The following is a 14,468-nucleotide window of genomic DNA, read 5'->3' as shown; positions in this document are numbered from 1 at the left end:
TGCACTCCTCCTCATTGTCCTCCTTCTCCTCCTCTTTGTACACTAAAGCAGAGGAAACTGGCTATTTTTTTCCAGGGCCAACTGGCTCTAGCTATAGTACAATATGTATTTAATTTTTATGGAGGACCACCTACCTGCTCCTCTGGTTTGAAAACTTTTTTGGACTGCCACATACAGGCACTCAATTTATTTAATTTTTCTGGAGGACCACCTACCTGCTCCTCTGGTTTGAAAACTTTTTTGGACTGCCACATACAGGCACTATCCAAATTAAATTGTCTCCATAGCAGCCTCCACACGTCGTCTTTTTAGCTGCCTCCATACATGGTCCCCTTATCAAACGAGCTGTGTCAGGCAGAATTTTGGGTTGTTTTCATGGCTTCCACATCAAACTTGTTAACTTTGTCGCCACCCTGCTGTGTAAACCACAAAATATACTGGCAAACTTTTATCATTTACCAATATTATTTCAGCGCTTCTTGCGCATCTGTTTACATTCCCCTCACCTGCCTTAACCCAAACTTATAAGAACACTACTACACTTGATCTTATACAAAAGGTTCTTAGAGGTGCTGTTTGGGGAGGAGCCAAGAGACAGGGGCTTGGATTGGCGAAAGCTCGCCTGGCAGCGGAGCGCCAGCTCCATCCCAAGATCCAACTAACATAGTTTTAACTGCAGCACCTTTAATCTACTACTAGTTCACTGCCTCCATACATGGTCCCCTTATCAAACGAGCTGTGTCAGGCAGAATTTTCAGGTGTTTCACCAGATACATAGTGGAACTCAGCCCATCTGTCGCCGTCATGCTGGAGACCTGAAGTTGCAATCATAGCAGCGCAATATGAATGCCCCATACTGTCGCTCTTAATCATGGAAGTCGTCTCCATGGCTGCCTCCACATGTCGTCCCCTTATCAAAAGAGCTGTGTCAGGCTCATTTTTCGGGTGTTTAACCAGATACGTTATGGAACTTGGTCACTATGTCGCCACCATGCTGTGTTATCGACTATATATACCGTCAACCTTTTGTTTACATAGGAAATCATTTCAGCGCTTCTTGCTCACCTCCTTTGGTGAAGCCTGAGTCCATTTAGGGTATGTTGCCATGACATTCTCTAGCCTGCCACTGCTGCCGCTACCTCTCCATGCCGCCCCCTATAGTGTCAGGGTCAATTATTGCATGTTTTAGATGCTATCTAGCCTTATTCGGTCACTCTGTCATGGCCATGCTGTTGCCCATAATTTTGGCATAATGGTGCGATTAAGCAGCCTCAGAGGCATCCTTGCATGCTGCCCCTGTTGTTTCCTGTCCATTTCCATGGTGTTTCTATCCTTTTCTGAGGTTCCCAGGTGTTTGGCCAAGCTTCCCTGTGCAGAGCTTTGGTCCCCTTGAAAAATGCTCGAGTCTCCCATTGACTTCAATGGGGCTCGTTATTCAAGACAAGCACTCGAGCATCGGGAAAAGTTCGCCTCGAATTACGAGTACCCGAGCATTTTAGTGCTTGCTCATCTCTAGGCCTGAGCAAACGGCAGGTGTCACGCATGAGCTGTCAGTGGCTGACATCAAATTTACACAGGGGAGTACTCCGGTCCGTTTAAATCATCAAAAAATCATTAATGGCTTTTCTCTGTTTATGCAGGTGGTTTAACATATGAAGGATGGAATTCCAAAGGGTGGAAACATTGCATATCAGTCTATGTTGGGGTGTGCTTGGCTTTGTAAGAATGGCTGCAGTGCATGCACAGTTTCCTGGCTATTTTTAGAATGTCTTGCAGATGGGTGGAAGACCCATGCAGGAGATTAGGATGGCAGTTAAGAAGGCTGGTACATCCAGGAAAATTAGGCTGAGGGAGCTGCAGTCAGTCTTGGGAGGTTGAACTTTGCTTGCAGGGTAATACCCATGGAACATATATTTTGCAGGTGGTTGGCTCTGGCGACAGTGGGGATTCGGCATCTGGATCATTTTGTGACTCGGACTTGCGAGATGATCTGAGGGTGTGGGAATTGTTTTTGGGCCAGTGACTAGCTTTGACTTGGAGTTGTTTACAGATGCAGCAGGAGGTTTGGGCTTCGGGATCTATTTTCAGGTTCAGTGGTGCGCAGGCGCATGGCCGGAGTCTTGGAAGGTGCAGGGGTTAGTAGTCTCTAACTTAGCGCTGCTCGAGTTGTTTTCGATTGTGGTGGCGACAGAAATATGGGGGGACAGATTAAATAATATGAAGGTGCGTTTTAATTGCAATAATTTGGGAGTGGTGCAGGCAATTAGCCCCTTAAGGACCAAGCCCTTTTTCATTTTTGCGTCTATTTTTCACTCCCCACCTTCAACACCTTTTTATTTTTCCATATAAAGAGCTGTGTAAGGGCTTGTTTTCTGTGTAACAAATTGCACTTCATAGTGGTCATATTTAATATTGTATGCTGTATACTGGAAAGTGGGAAAAAAATTCTGAATGCAGTGAAAGTGATGAAAAAACACATTTGCGCCATTTCTTGTGGACTTGGATTTTGCGGCTTTCACTGTGTGCCCCAAATGACAAGTCTATTTCATTTAATGGGTCAGTACTATCACGGGGATACCAAATTTGTATAGGTTTTATAATGCTTTCATACATTTACAAAAATTAAAACCTTCTGTACTACATTTTCATTTTGCCGTCTTCTGGCGCTAATAACTTTGGTGCACAGAGCTGTGGCTAGTGTAATTTTTTTCGAATTTTGATGCCGTTATATTTTTCAAAATGGCAAAAAATGCCATTTGCGACTTTTCCGTTACAGGATTAAAAGCAGAGAAGAACAGTTATTATATTTTGAGAGATCGGGCATTTTCGGAAGCGGCGATACCTAATGTGTTTATGATTTTTACTGATTGTTTAAATTTGTATGACTTTTAGAGAAAGGGAAAGGTTTTTTTAATATAATTTTTTAAAACTTTTTTTATTTTTAATATTTTTCAGACTCCCTAGGGTACTTTAACCCTAGGTTGTCTGATTGATCCGACCATAAACTGCCATACTACCATATGGCAGTATAAGGGTATTTTGCACACCATCTATTATAACGTGCAAACCGCACTTTGTAATAGATAGCCTAGGATCTTTGTGTGACCGGAGGCAGTCATGGCATGGGATTGCGCTCCCCGATGACCTCCTGGGGAGCGACTATCGTAAAAACCAAGATAGTGCTAGCACTGATCGCTGGAGTTAGTGACGGGCATTTGCTTCATTTTGAGCCCTCTTCATACTCCCACATGTGCAACAAGACTCATGGGGGGGGGGGTTTAAACAAACGGCAAATTCGCCCTCTTTAGCTTGTTTGCTGCAACACAGGGTTAACGTTGAATGTTCAGTTTTTGGCTGTACATTTACCTGGCCTCAACAATGAGGTGGTTGATTCTTTGTCCCATTTCCAGTGGCGACATTTCAGGGAACTGATGACGGAAGCGGACGAGTGGGGTCAGGACTGTCCCGAACATTTAAAGAAGCTGGTACTAGTAGGGGATACACCACTCAATGGGGGTCATTTACTAAGGGCCCGATTCGCGTTTTCCCGACGTGTTACCCGAATATTTCCGATTTGCGCCGCTTGTACATGAATTGCCCCGGGTTTTTGGCGCACGCGATCGGATTGTGGCGCATCGGGGCCGGCATGCGCGCGACAGAAATCGGGGGGGCGTGGCCGAACGAAAACCCGACGTATTCGGAAAAACCGCCGCATTTAAAAACCGAAAATGTGTCGCTTGGGGAGCGCTCACCTTCACCTTCTATGGGATGGTGCATTCCGGGGCGTTAAGATTATTTTCTGCGCTGCAGCGCCACCTGGTGGATGGCGGAGGAACTACCATCTTAAATCCCAGCCGGACCCGAATCCTGTGCAGAGAACGCGCCGCTGGATCGCGAATGGGCCGGGTAAGTAAATGTGCCCCAATGAGTGAGAATACAGGCACTTCCCGGGTTATGTACAAGATGGGTTCTGTAGGTTTGTTCTTAAGCTGAATTTGTATGTAAGTCGGAACTGTATACTTTATTATTGTAACCCCAGTCAAAATTATTTTGGTCTCAGTAACAATTGGATTTTAAAAATGTTGGGTTGTCCCAAGAACCAGGATTAATAATAAATCTTATTTGCAGACACATTTGATAAGTGTAAAAGCTGTTTATTGTAGCCTAAGGCTAAAGTACAGTAAATTACCAAAATCCAGAGGTCCGTTTGTAACTAGGGGTTGTATCTAAGTAAGGTGTTCTTACGTAGGGGACCCCCTGTACATGGAAGTCATGTGAGGTAGTTTATTGTTCTGGGTGGGTGAAGAATGTGATTCTGGTAAGTCAGCTGCCTTTATTAATAAGCACATGGTGGCAGTGGCTGTAGCTTTTTGGTTTAAAGTTCGTGGGTTGAGGGACTTTACAAAGTCCTTTGTGGTTCAACAGGCATTAAGGGGTTTTCGGAAGTATAGTATTGGGACACGTGTAGCCCTGTAACTTTGAGAAGCTGGGGAGATTGATTGATGTGGTACCGTCCTTAAGTTGGTCTGCTCATGAAGTACGTCTGTTTACCTTAGCTTTTTCTTTGCTGTTCTTTGGGGCATTCCAGATTTCAGAGTTGGTTGGTTTGAGAGTGGAGCATGTGATGTTAAAGGATGAGGTTTTGGTGTGTGTCTTACCAAGGTCTAAGACAGGAAAGGAAAAGGGACTTCCATTCGGCTGGCTCCTTTGCTACAATCAGGGGCATATCCAGTGAAGAACTTCTTGAATTATAAGCCAATGCGGCCTGAAAAGGAGGGCCCACTTTTGTTGCATGCGGATGGGTCTTATTTGTCACAGTTTCAGTTCAGGCAGATTTTTAAGAAGGCTTTGGGAAGGTTGGGTTTTGTACTGGGGGAGTATAATACTCATTTCAGATTGGGGCCGCAATGGAAGTGGCTACGTGGGGCTAGAGGGAGGTCTGCTGGTTAGGGGTAAGGGGGTTGTTATGGTCTAGAATGCTGTTGGTGGTGCAATAACACGTGAGCTTAAATAGATCTCCGGATGTTTTAGTGGTTCATGCAGGGGGAAATAATTTGTTCATCAGATCATCAAGAGCCCTTATAAGGGATGTCAAACTGGATTTGTTACAGCTGTTTACTACATTTCCGGGCATTTGGTCGGATATTGTTCCGAGAGAAGGGTGGCGTCAGAAGCGATCCGTCTCACGGATTAATAAATTGCGAGTTAAAGTGAACACCGGAACACCACGGTGCTGTTCCGTGCTGTTCCCGTGTTCCAGTATCCTGTGGCGGTCCTGGTATCCTGTGGCGGTCCTGGTATCTTGTGGTGGTCCTGGTATCTTGTGCCAGCCATCCAAGATCCTGCCAGCCATCCGAGGTCCTGCCAGCCATCCGAGGTCCTGCCAGCCATCTGTGGTCCTGCCTGCCATCTGTGGTCCTGCCTGCCATCTGTGGTCCTGCCTGCCATCCGTGGTCCTGCCTGCCATCCGTGGTCCTGCCTGCCATCCGTGGTCCCTGTGTCCATACCTTGGCTGCCGCCGCGGGCCTAGTCGCACCTGTGGAGCGACCTGGGGACTCCCCGCTACAGCAAGACCATCCCACTTTGCGGCAGGCTCTGGCGAAAACCAGGAGTTCACTCCTGGGTTGCGGCTAAGGTTGTTATCCCCCGTGGTGGTACAGGGAGTCCACTGACTATTCCCCTGAGATTGTGACAATTTGAATGATGTTGGGTTGGATTTATGGTTGTTTGGTATTCAGGAAAGTGTGGAAAGAGCTTTGGCGGTTTGGAGGGACGGCAGTGTGTAAGAGGGGTTATACATGCTGTCAAGGCGGGTTTAGATGGGGTTCCTGAAGGCAGTCAGGCAAAAATGATATCTGGGAAAAGGTAAAAAATGGAGATGTGTGGGGAATTGCAGTTTAAGCTGGGGTATTTACCCAGCTGGGGGAAGATATTCCTGCAAGCAAGAACCCCAGGATGGAAATGGAAATCTTTAGGGCAGTGCCAAGACGGCCATTGACGAGTGGATATATTATGGAGCTTATTTACTAAGGGTCCACGGACACACTTTCGTCAGTCTTTCCGACTTTTTCGGGTTTTGCACGGCTGCGACATGTATTTAATAGGGGATTGTGTCGCACGTGATCGGATTGTGGCGCTGGCTTTCATGCAACACAAATCAGGCGGCATGCCGTTGAACGATCCGACTGATTCGGACTGAGAGAAGGATTTAACTTTCAAATTGTGTTGCAAGACAATGCACATACATGCACCAGGAAGAAGGTGAACTCGGACGGACTTGACTGGGGAAGTGACACATGCAGGACATCGGGCGTACGATCTGAGTGAATCGCGGCACATTCTGTGAACGCCTCTGGACGGGTAAGTAAATGTACCCCTATGGGTTTTTAGGGAATGCCTTCCAGAACTCCACAGTTTGTTAACTGTTTTATACTTTAATCAAAAAATATGGGCCGCCGTGGTCTTTTTTTTTACCATTTATCATGGAGTAATGTGTATTTTATGGGAAAGAAGGTGAAGATGGGGGAAAGGGTTATAAGATAAGATAAGATAATCCTTTATTAGTCCCACAGTGGGGAAATTCACAGCGTTACAGCAGCAGAGAGGGTATAGAGAGTGAAGTACAAACTATGACAACAACAATATTAGGGATAAATGAACAAAAAGAAAAGGGGGATAAAAAGACAAAAAAGAGACAAGCAATGATCGGCAGTTTGATGTTTAGTCTGTGGATGGGACCTGCAGGGACTGGTTAGGTGGGGGGCGCAGGTTACTTCTGTTTGGGCCTTGTTTGTTGAACAGCCTGATGGCAGCGGGGAAGAATGACTTACGATAACGCTCCCTCTCACACTTGGGGTGAAGCAGTCGGTCACTGAATGTGCTCCCCAATGCCACCACAGTCTCATGCAAGGGATGGGAGATATTCTCCAGAATAGACTTCAACTTACACAGTGTCCTCCTCTCAGCTACCACCTGCACTGTGTCAAGTGGACCCCCCAGGACAGAACTGGCTTTCCTAATCAGTTTGTCCAGTCTGCTCCTCTCCCTAGCTGAGATGCTGCTTCCCCAACAGACTATGCCAAAGAAGATGGCTAGTGCCACTAGTTGAAGAAGGTGCCAGAGTTGAAGAAGGTCTTAAGAAGAGCCCCCCGCACTCCGAATGCCCTCAGCCTCCTCAGCAGGTGTAGCCGGCTCTGACCCCTCCTGTGAAGTGCGTTTATGTTCTCTGCCCACTCCAGTTTATTGTTGAGGAGGACACCCAAGTACTTATAGGACTTCACTGTCTCAATGTCTGTCCCATGGATAACCACCGGTTGAGAAATAGGACTGTGCTTACGAAAGTCCACCACCATCTCCTTGGTCTTCCCAGCATTAATCCTAAGGTGGTTTCGCTGGCACCAGTCCACAAATTTCCGTATCAGTTCTTTGTACTCCCTGTCGTTCTCACCTGTAATGAGGCCGACTATTGCAGAGTCATCAGAGAACTTCTGGAGGTAGCAGCTACATGAATTGTACCTGAAGTTATATTATGGTGCCACAGCGTAAGATTTGGTGTCCCACCCTAGGCTAAGGTGCAATTCTACACCAAGTCAGACCTGGCATCTGTGCCCATTGGCACAGAGCATTGCAGCTTTTTCAGGAGGCTGGAGCCACGGTCAGGGCCATCGTGGGTGTTAACTGTGGTGTTTCCTGTAATATGCTGGTATGTATGGAGGGGGCTTATCTCGTGATCCCTCTCCATACATCCCTTGCCATATGCTGACATACTGTTATGTCGGTTTGCAGAAGAGGTAAGTAAATTAGTTATAGCTGTTTTTTATGTTAATCATTTGCACACATCTCTTATCACTAAAAATTTGTTGCTGTGCAGTCCGTCTCTGCAACTGTCTGTATATACTAACATAGACCAACAAAAGGGTAGCACCAGCCTGTATATAATAACAGAGACCAAAATGGCAGCGCCAGCCTGTACTGTATATACTAAGAGAGACGTGGCAGAGAAGGGTAGCACAACAGCACAGGGACCCAGGGGTGAACCAAGCCTTTCTGCTGCCTGAGGCGAGTCATAAATAGACGCCCCCCCATATATGCAATGAAATGTAGTAAAAAATGCATACAGCATATCGCCATGTAGTATAAAATGCATACAGCGTATCGCCATGTAGTATAAAATGCATACAGTATACCGCCATGTAGAACAAAATGCATAGAGCCTAGAAAGCCAGTGAAGCTGCGCCACAATCAGATCCATGCGACACAATCCCCTGCTAAATACCCATAGCTCCCAACCATCCAGGATTTAGCAGGACAGTCCCCTTTTTTCACCTCTTCCCCGCGGTCATGGTCAGCTGGGAGATTGTCACGGATAATCCCTCCAGGTCTGAGGTTGTCCCACTGGCTGAGGTTGTCCCGGCTCTGTGTCCCGCCTAGTATATACTTTAAAAGCCTGAACTTGCGTTTCTGAATGGCTTCTACAGACATTGGGCAGGGAATCCTTTTGAGAGATGTGTCGGGTTAGCGCAGAGCAGGGACCACGTTATCAGGTTCAGATCAACATCTGTCCATATATAGTGTCTACCTAGGGCTTCCCCAGACACAATTAAATAAATTTTTGCCCAGCCCGGGATTCAAACCCAGACCCACTGCAGTCCAGCTGCCATGGAGACACAAGCCTCTATCCACCAAACTATGAGATCAGTGATTACTAGAGATGAGCGAACATACTCGTCCGAGCTTGATGCTCGATCGAGCATTAGCGTACTCGTAACTGCTCGTTGCTCGGACGAGTATTTCGCCCGCTCGAGAAAATGGCAGCTCCCGCCGTTTTGCTTTTTGGCGGCCAGAAACAGAGCCAATCACAAGCCAGGAGACTCTGCACTCCACCCAGCATGACGTGGTACCCTTACACGTAGATAGCAGTGGTTGGCTGGCCAGATCAGGTGACCCTGGGATAGACTAGCCGCTGCCCGCGCTGCTCGGATCATTCTCTGTCTGGATGCCGCTAGGGAGAGAGCTGCTGCTGCTCAGGGAAAGCGTTAGGGTGTTCTATTAGCTTACTGTTAGGCAGGAGTGATTCTAAAAGAACCCAACAGCCCTTCTTAGGGCTACAATAACGTTATAATTTTTTTTTTTTATTATTTGCAGCTAGTACCATATTGTGAGGAATTAGCAGGGGGACTTGCTACCGTTGTGTTTAGCTCTTAGTGACACACATATCCACCTCAAACACCAAAGTGGGAAAATTTATTAGGGGTTTGAGTAGAATTAGGCACAGTCTGCCAGTTTCTTTTTATTTTACGTTTATTTTTTTCATAACTCAGCGTCATCTCATCTGGCATAGTAGTGTGCTGTAATACTTGGCTAGAAAATAGCCATAGGAGAATACAAACGTCTTAATTACGCCTACAGTAGCGTTATATATATTTGATTTCTGGTTGATCTGCTGGTGGCTGTACTTGCTGCAGTGCATCTACTATCAAATTGGGAGCAATTTGGAGTCAGACTTGCGACCACTGTGTTTTAGTGACGCACATATCCATCGCAAAGACCGAAGTGGGAAAATTTATTAGGGCCCGGGGTTGTATTTCAATTAGGCACAGTCTGCCAGTTTCTTTTTATTTTACGTTTATTTTTTTCATAACTCAGCGTCATCTCATCTGGCATAGTAGTGTGCTGTAATACTTGGCTAGAAAATAGCCATAGGAGAATACAAACGTCTTAATTACGCCTACAGTAGCGTTATATATATTTGATTTCTGGTTGATCTGCTGGTGGCTGTACTTGCTGCAGTGCATCTACTATCAAATTGGGAGCAATTTGGAGTCAGACTTGCGACCACTGTGTTTTAGTGACGCACATATCCATCGCAAAGACCGAAGTGGGAAAATTTATTAGGGCCCGGGGTTGTATTTCAATTAGGCACAGTCTGCCATTTCCTTTTTTATTTTACGTTTATTTTTTTCATAACTCAGCGTCATCTCATCTGGCATAGTAGTGTGCTGTAATACTTGGCTAGAAAATAGCCATAGGAGAATACAAACGTCTTAATTACGCCTACAGTAGCGTTATATATATTTGATTTCTGGTTGATCTGCTGGTGGCTGTACTTGCTGCAGTGCATCTACTATCAAATTGGGAGCAATTTGGAGTCAGACTTGCGACCACTGTGTTTTAGTGACGCACATATCCATCGCAAAGACCGAAGTGGGAAAATTTATTAGGGCCCGGGGTTGTATTTCAATTAGGCACAGTCTGCCATTTCCTTTTTTATTTTACGTTTATTTTTTTCATAACTCAGCGTCATCTCATCTGGCATAGTAGTGTGCTGTAATACTTGGCTAGAAAATAGCCATAGCAATAGGATAGCATCGTTTGGTTTTAAAAACTAAAAAACACAAAAAAAACCAAAAAAGTTAAAAAAAAAATACAAGTTATAACTCTCATTTTCAAAATGTTTAACCCGAGGGCTAGGGGTAGAGGACGAGGGCGGGGACGTGGGCGTCCAACTACTGCAGGGGTCAGAGGCCGTGGTCCTGGGCGGGGTGAGACACCACCTGCTTATGAGGGAGCAGGGGAACGCCGCAGAGCTACACTCCCTAGGTTCATGTCTGAAGTTACTGGGAATCGTGGTAGAGCACTGTTGAGGCCAGAACAGTGCGAACAGGTGATGTCGTGGATTGCCGACAATGCTTCGATCAATTTGTCCACCAGTCAGTCTTCCACGCAGTCCACCCATGTCACCGAAATCGGCACTCCTCCAGCTCCTGCACCTCAGCCTCCTCCCCCCCAGTCTGCCCCCTCCCAGCAAAATTTGCCATTTGAACCGGCATACTCTGAGGAACTGTTTTCTGGACCCTTCCCACAGTCACAAACCACTTGTCCGGTTGCTGATGAGCAATTTTCCGATGCCCAGGTTTTCCACCAGTCGCAGTCTGTGGGTGATGATGACCTTGTTGACGTAGTGGAAGAAGTGTGTAAAGAGGTGTCCGACGATGAGGAGACACGGTTGTCAGACAGTGGGGAAGTTGTTGTCAGGGCAGGAAGTCCGAGGGGGGAGCAGACTGAGGGATCGGAGGATGATGAGGTGACAGACCCAAGCTGGGTTGAGAGGCCGGGTGAACACAGTGCTTCTGAGACGGAGGAGAGTCCTCGACCAGAACAGGTTGGAAGAGGCAGTGGTGGGGCCAGACGGAGAGGCAGGGCCAGAGCTGGTGCATCAGCGCCAAATGTGTCAACTAGTGAAGCTCCCGTGGCGAGGGCTCCTGCAGCGAGGGCTAGATTTTCAGAAGTCTGGAGGTTCTTTAAGGAAACACCGGATGACCGACGGACTGTGGTGTGCCACATTTGCCAAACCAGGATCAGCAGGGGTTCCACCACTACTAGCTTAACTACCACCAGTATGCGCAGGCATATGAATGCTAAACACCCCACTCAGTGGCAACAAGCGCGTTCACCTCCGGCCGTGCACACCACTGCTCCTTCCCCTGTGTCAGCTGATAGTCAGCCCCCTGCCCAGGACCCTGCCACAAAAACCCCATCGTCACCTCCACGATCCTCCACAGCATCCACCAGCGTTCAGCTCTCCATACCCCAGACGCTGGAGAGAAACGCAAATATAGTGCAACCCACCCGCACGCCCAAGCCCTTAATGTGCACATCTCCAGATTGCTAAGCCTGGAGATGCTGCCCTATAGGCTAGTAGAGACCGAGGCCTTTCGCAGCCTCATGGCGGCGGCCGCCCCTCGGTATTCGGTCCCCAGCCGCCACTACTTTTCCCGATGTGCCGTCCCAGCCCTGCACCAGCACGTGTCAGACAACATAATCCGTGCCCTGACCAACGCCGTTTCTGACAAGGTCCACCTGACCACGGACACGTGGACGAGTGCTGCCGGGCAGGGCCACTATATATCTCTGACGGCACATTGGGTTAACTTGGTGGAGGCTGGGACCGAGTGCGACCCTGCGGCTGGTCATATACTGCCGACGCCGAGGATTGTGGGGCCTACCTCGGTCCAGGTGTTTGAGGCCTACTATGCCTCCTCCTCCTCCCACCCCTCCTCCACCTCCTCCTCCGAATCGGTAGCTCTAGGCACAGCAGCAGTGCCGTCGCTAAGCGACAGCAGGCGGTGCTCAGACTGCTGAGCCTAGGCGATAAAAAGCACACCGCCCAAGAGCTATTACAGGGCATCACGGCGCAGACTGATCTGTGGCTGGCACCGCTGAACCTGAAGCCAGGCATGGTTGTGTGTGACAACGGCCGTAACCTGGTGGCGGCTCTGCAACTCGGCAGACTGACACATGTGCCATGCCTGGCCCATGTGTTAAATCTGATAGTTCAGCGTTTCCTCAAGACATACCCCAATCTGTCTGATTTGCTCACGAAGGTGCGCCGCATCTGTGCGCATTTCAGGAAGTCCAGCACAGATGCTGCCACTCTCAGGGCAGCGCAGCGCCGCCTCCAACTGCCCGCTCACCGACTGTTGTGCGACGTGCCCACGAGGTGGAATTCAACACTGACCATGTTATCCAGAGTTTACCAGCAGCGCCGAGCGATTGTAGACTGCCAGATGTCAACTTCCACCAGAACTGGTAGTCAGGTCAGTCAGCTTCCTCAAGTCTACAATGAGGAGTGGACGTGGATGTCTGATATCTGTCAGGTGCTGAGTAACTTTGAGGAGTCAACACAGATGGTCAGTGGCGATGCCGCCATCATCAGCCTCACCATCCCGCTGCTTGGCCTGTTGAAAAACTCTCTGATCAGCATGAAGTCGGAAGCTTTGCGCTCGTCACAAGAGACGGGGGAAGAAGATTCCCTTGTTGATAGCCAAAGCACCCTTAGGTCTGTTTCTCAGCGCATATCGGAGGAGGTGGAGGAGGATGAGGAGGAAGAGGAGGAGAATGTTGGCGAGACAGAAGAGGGGACCATTGTTCAGTCCTTCACTGTTCAGCGTGTATGGGCAGAAGAATAGGAGTGGGAGGAGGAGGAAATGGAGAGTCAGGCCAGTGAGGGGAGTGAATTCTTGCGCGTTGGTACTCTGGCGCATATGGCAGATTTCATGCTAGGCTGCCAACCCATGAACCTCGCGTTCAAAGAATTTATTCCAGCACCGATTACTGGGTATTCACTCTCCTGGACCCACGGTACAAGCAAAATCTTTCCACTCTCATCCCTGGAGAGGAAAGGAGTGTGAGAATGCATGAATACCAGCAGGCCCTGGTGCACAAGCTGAAACAGTATTTCCCTTCTGACAGCGCTAGCGGCAGAGTGCGTAGTTCTGCGGGACAAGTAGCGAGGGAGAGTAGGCGAGCAGGCAGCTTGTCCAGCACTGGCAAGGGTACGCTTTACAAGGCTTTTGCCAGCTTTATGTCACCCCAGCAAGACACTGTCACCTGTCCCCAGTCTCGGCAGAGTAGGGCTGATCTTTACAGAAAGATGGTGAGGGAGTACGTAGCTGACCATACCATCGTCCTAAATGATCACACAGCTCCCTACAACTACTGGGTTTCAAAGCTGGACATGTGGCACGAACTGGCGCTCTACGCCTTGGAGGTTCTTGCCTGCCCTGCCGCTAGCGTCTTGTCAGAGCGGGTTTTCAGTGCAGCTGGTGGCATCATCACCGATAAGCGTACACGCCTGTCGACTGACAGCGCTGACAGGCTGACGCTTATCAAGATGAATAATGCATGGATTTCTCCTAATTTCAAATCTCCAGCAGGTGAAGGAAGCTCAACCTGAATAATTTATCCACTCCTCCTCCTCCTCATTTTCCTCCTTCTCCTCCTCTTTCTACAGTAAAGCAGAGGAAACTGGCTGTTTTTTGACAGGGCCCACTGGCTCTAGGTATAGTACTTTATGCATTTAATTTTTCTGGAGGGCCACCGACACGGTCCTCTGTTTTAAACAATTTTTGGGAGTGCCACATACAGGCACTCAATCTATTCAATTTTTCTGGAGGGCCACCTTTCCGGTCCTCTGTTTTAAACAATTTTTTGGGACTGCCACATACAGGCACTCAATCTATTCCATTTTTCTGGAGGGCCACCTACCTGCTCCTCTGGTTTAAAAACTTTTTTGGACTGCCACATACAGGCACTCAATCTATTCCATTTTTCTGGAGGGCCACCTACCTGCTCCTCTGGTTTGAAAAATTTTTTGGACTGCCACATACAGGCACTCAATCTATTCCATTTTTCTGGAGGGCCACCTACCTGCTCCTCTGGTTTGAAAAATTTTTTGGACTGCCACATACAGGCACTCAATCTATTCCATTTTTCTGGAGGGCCACCTACCTGCTCCTCTGGTTTGAAAAATTTTTTGGACTGCCACATACAGGCACTATCCAAATTGAATTGTCTCCATAGCAGCCTCCACACGTTGTCTCCATTGCTACCTCCAAAAGTCGTCCATATAGCTGCCTCCATACATCGTCCCTTTATCAAACGAGGTTTGTCAGGCCGAAATTTGGGTT

This window comes from Engystomops pustulosus, chromosome 4 (assembly GCF_040894005.1).
Source record: "Engystomops pustulosus chromosome 4, aEngPut4.maternal, whole genome shotgun sequence".
Classification (NCBI taxonomy): Eukaryota; Metazoa; Chordata; class Amphibia; order Anura; family Leptodactylidae; genus Engystomops; species Engystomops pustulosus.
This window is presented reverse-complemented; position numbering follows the sequence as displayed.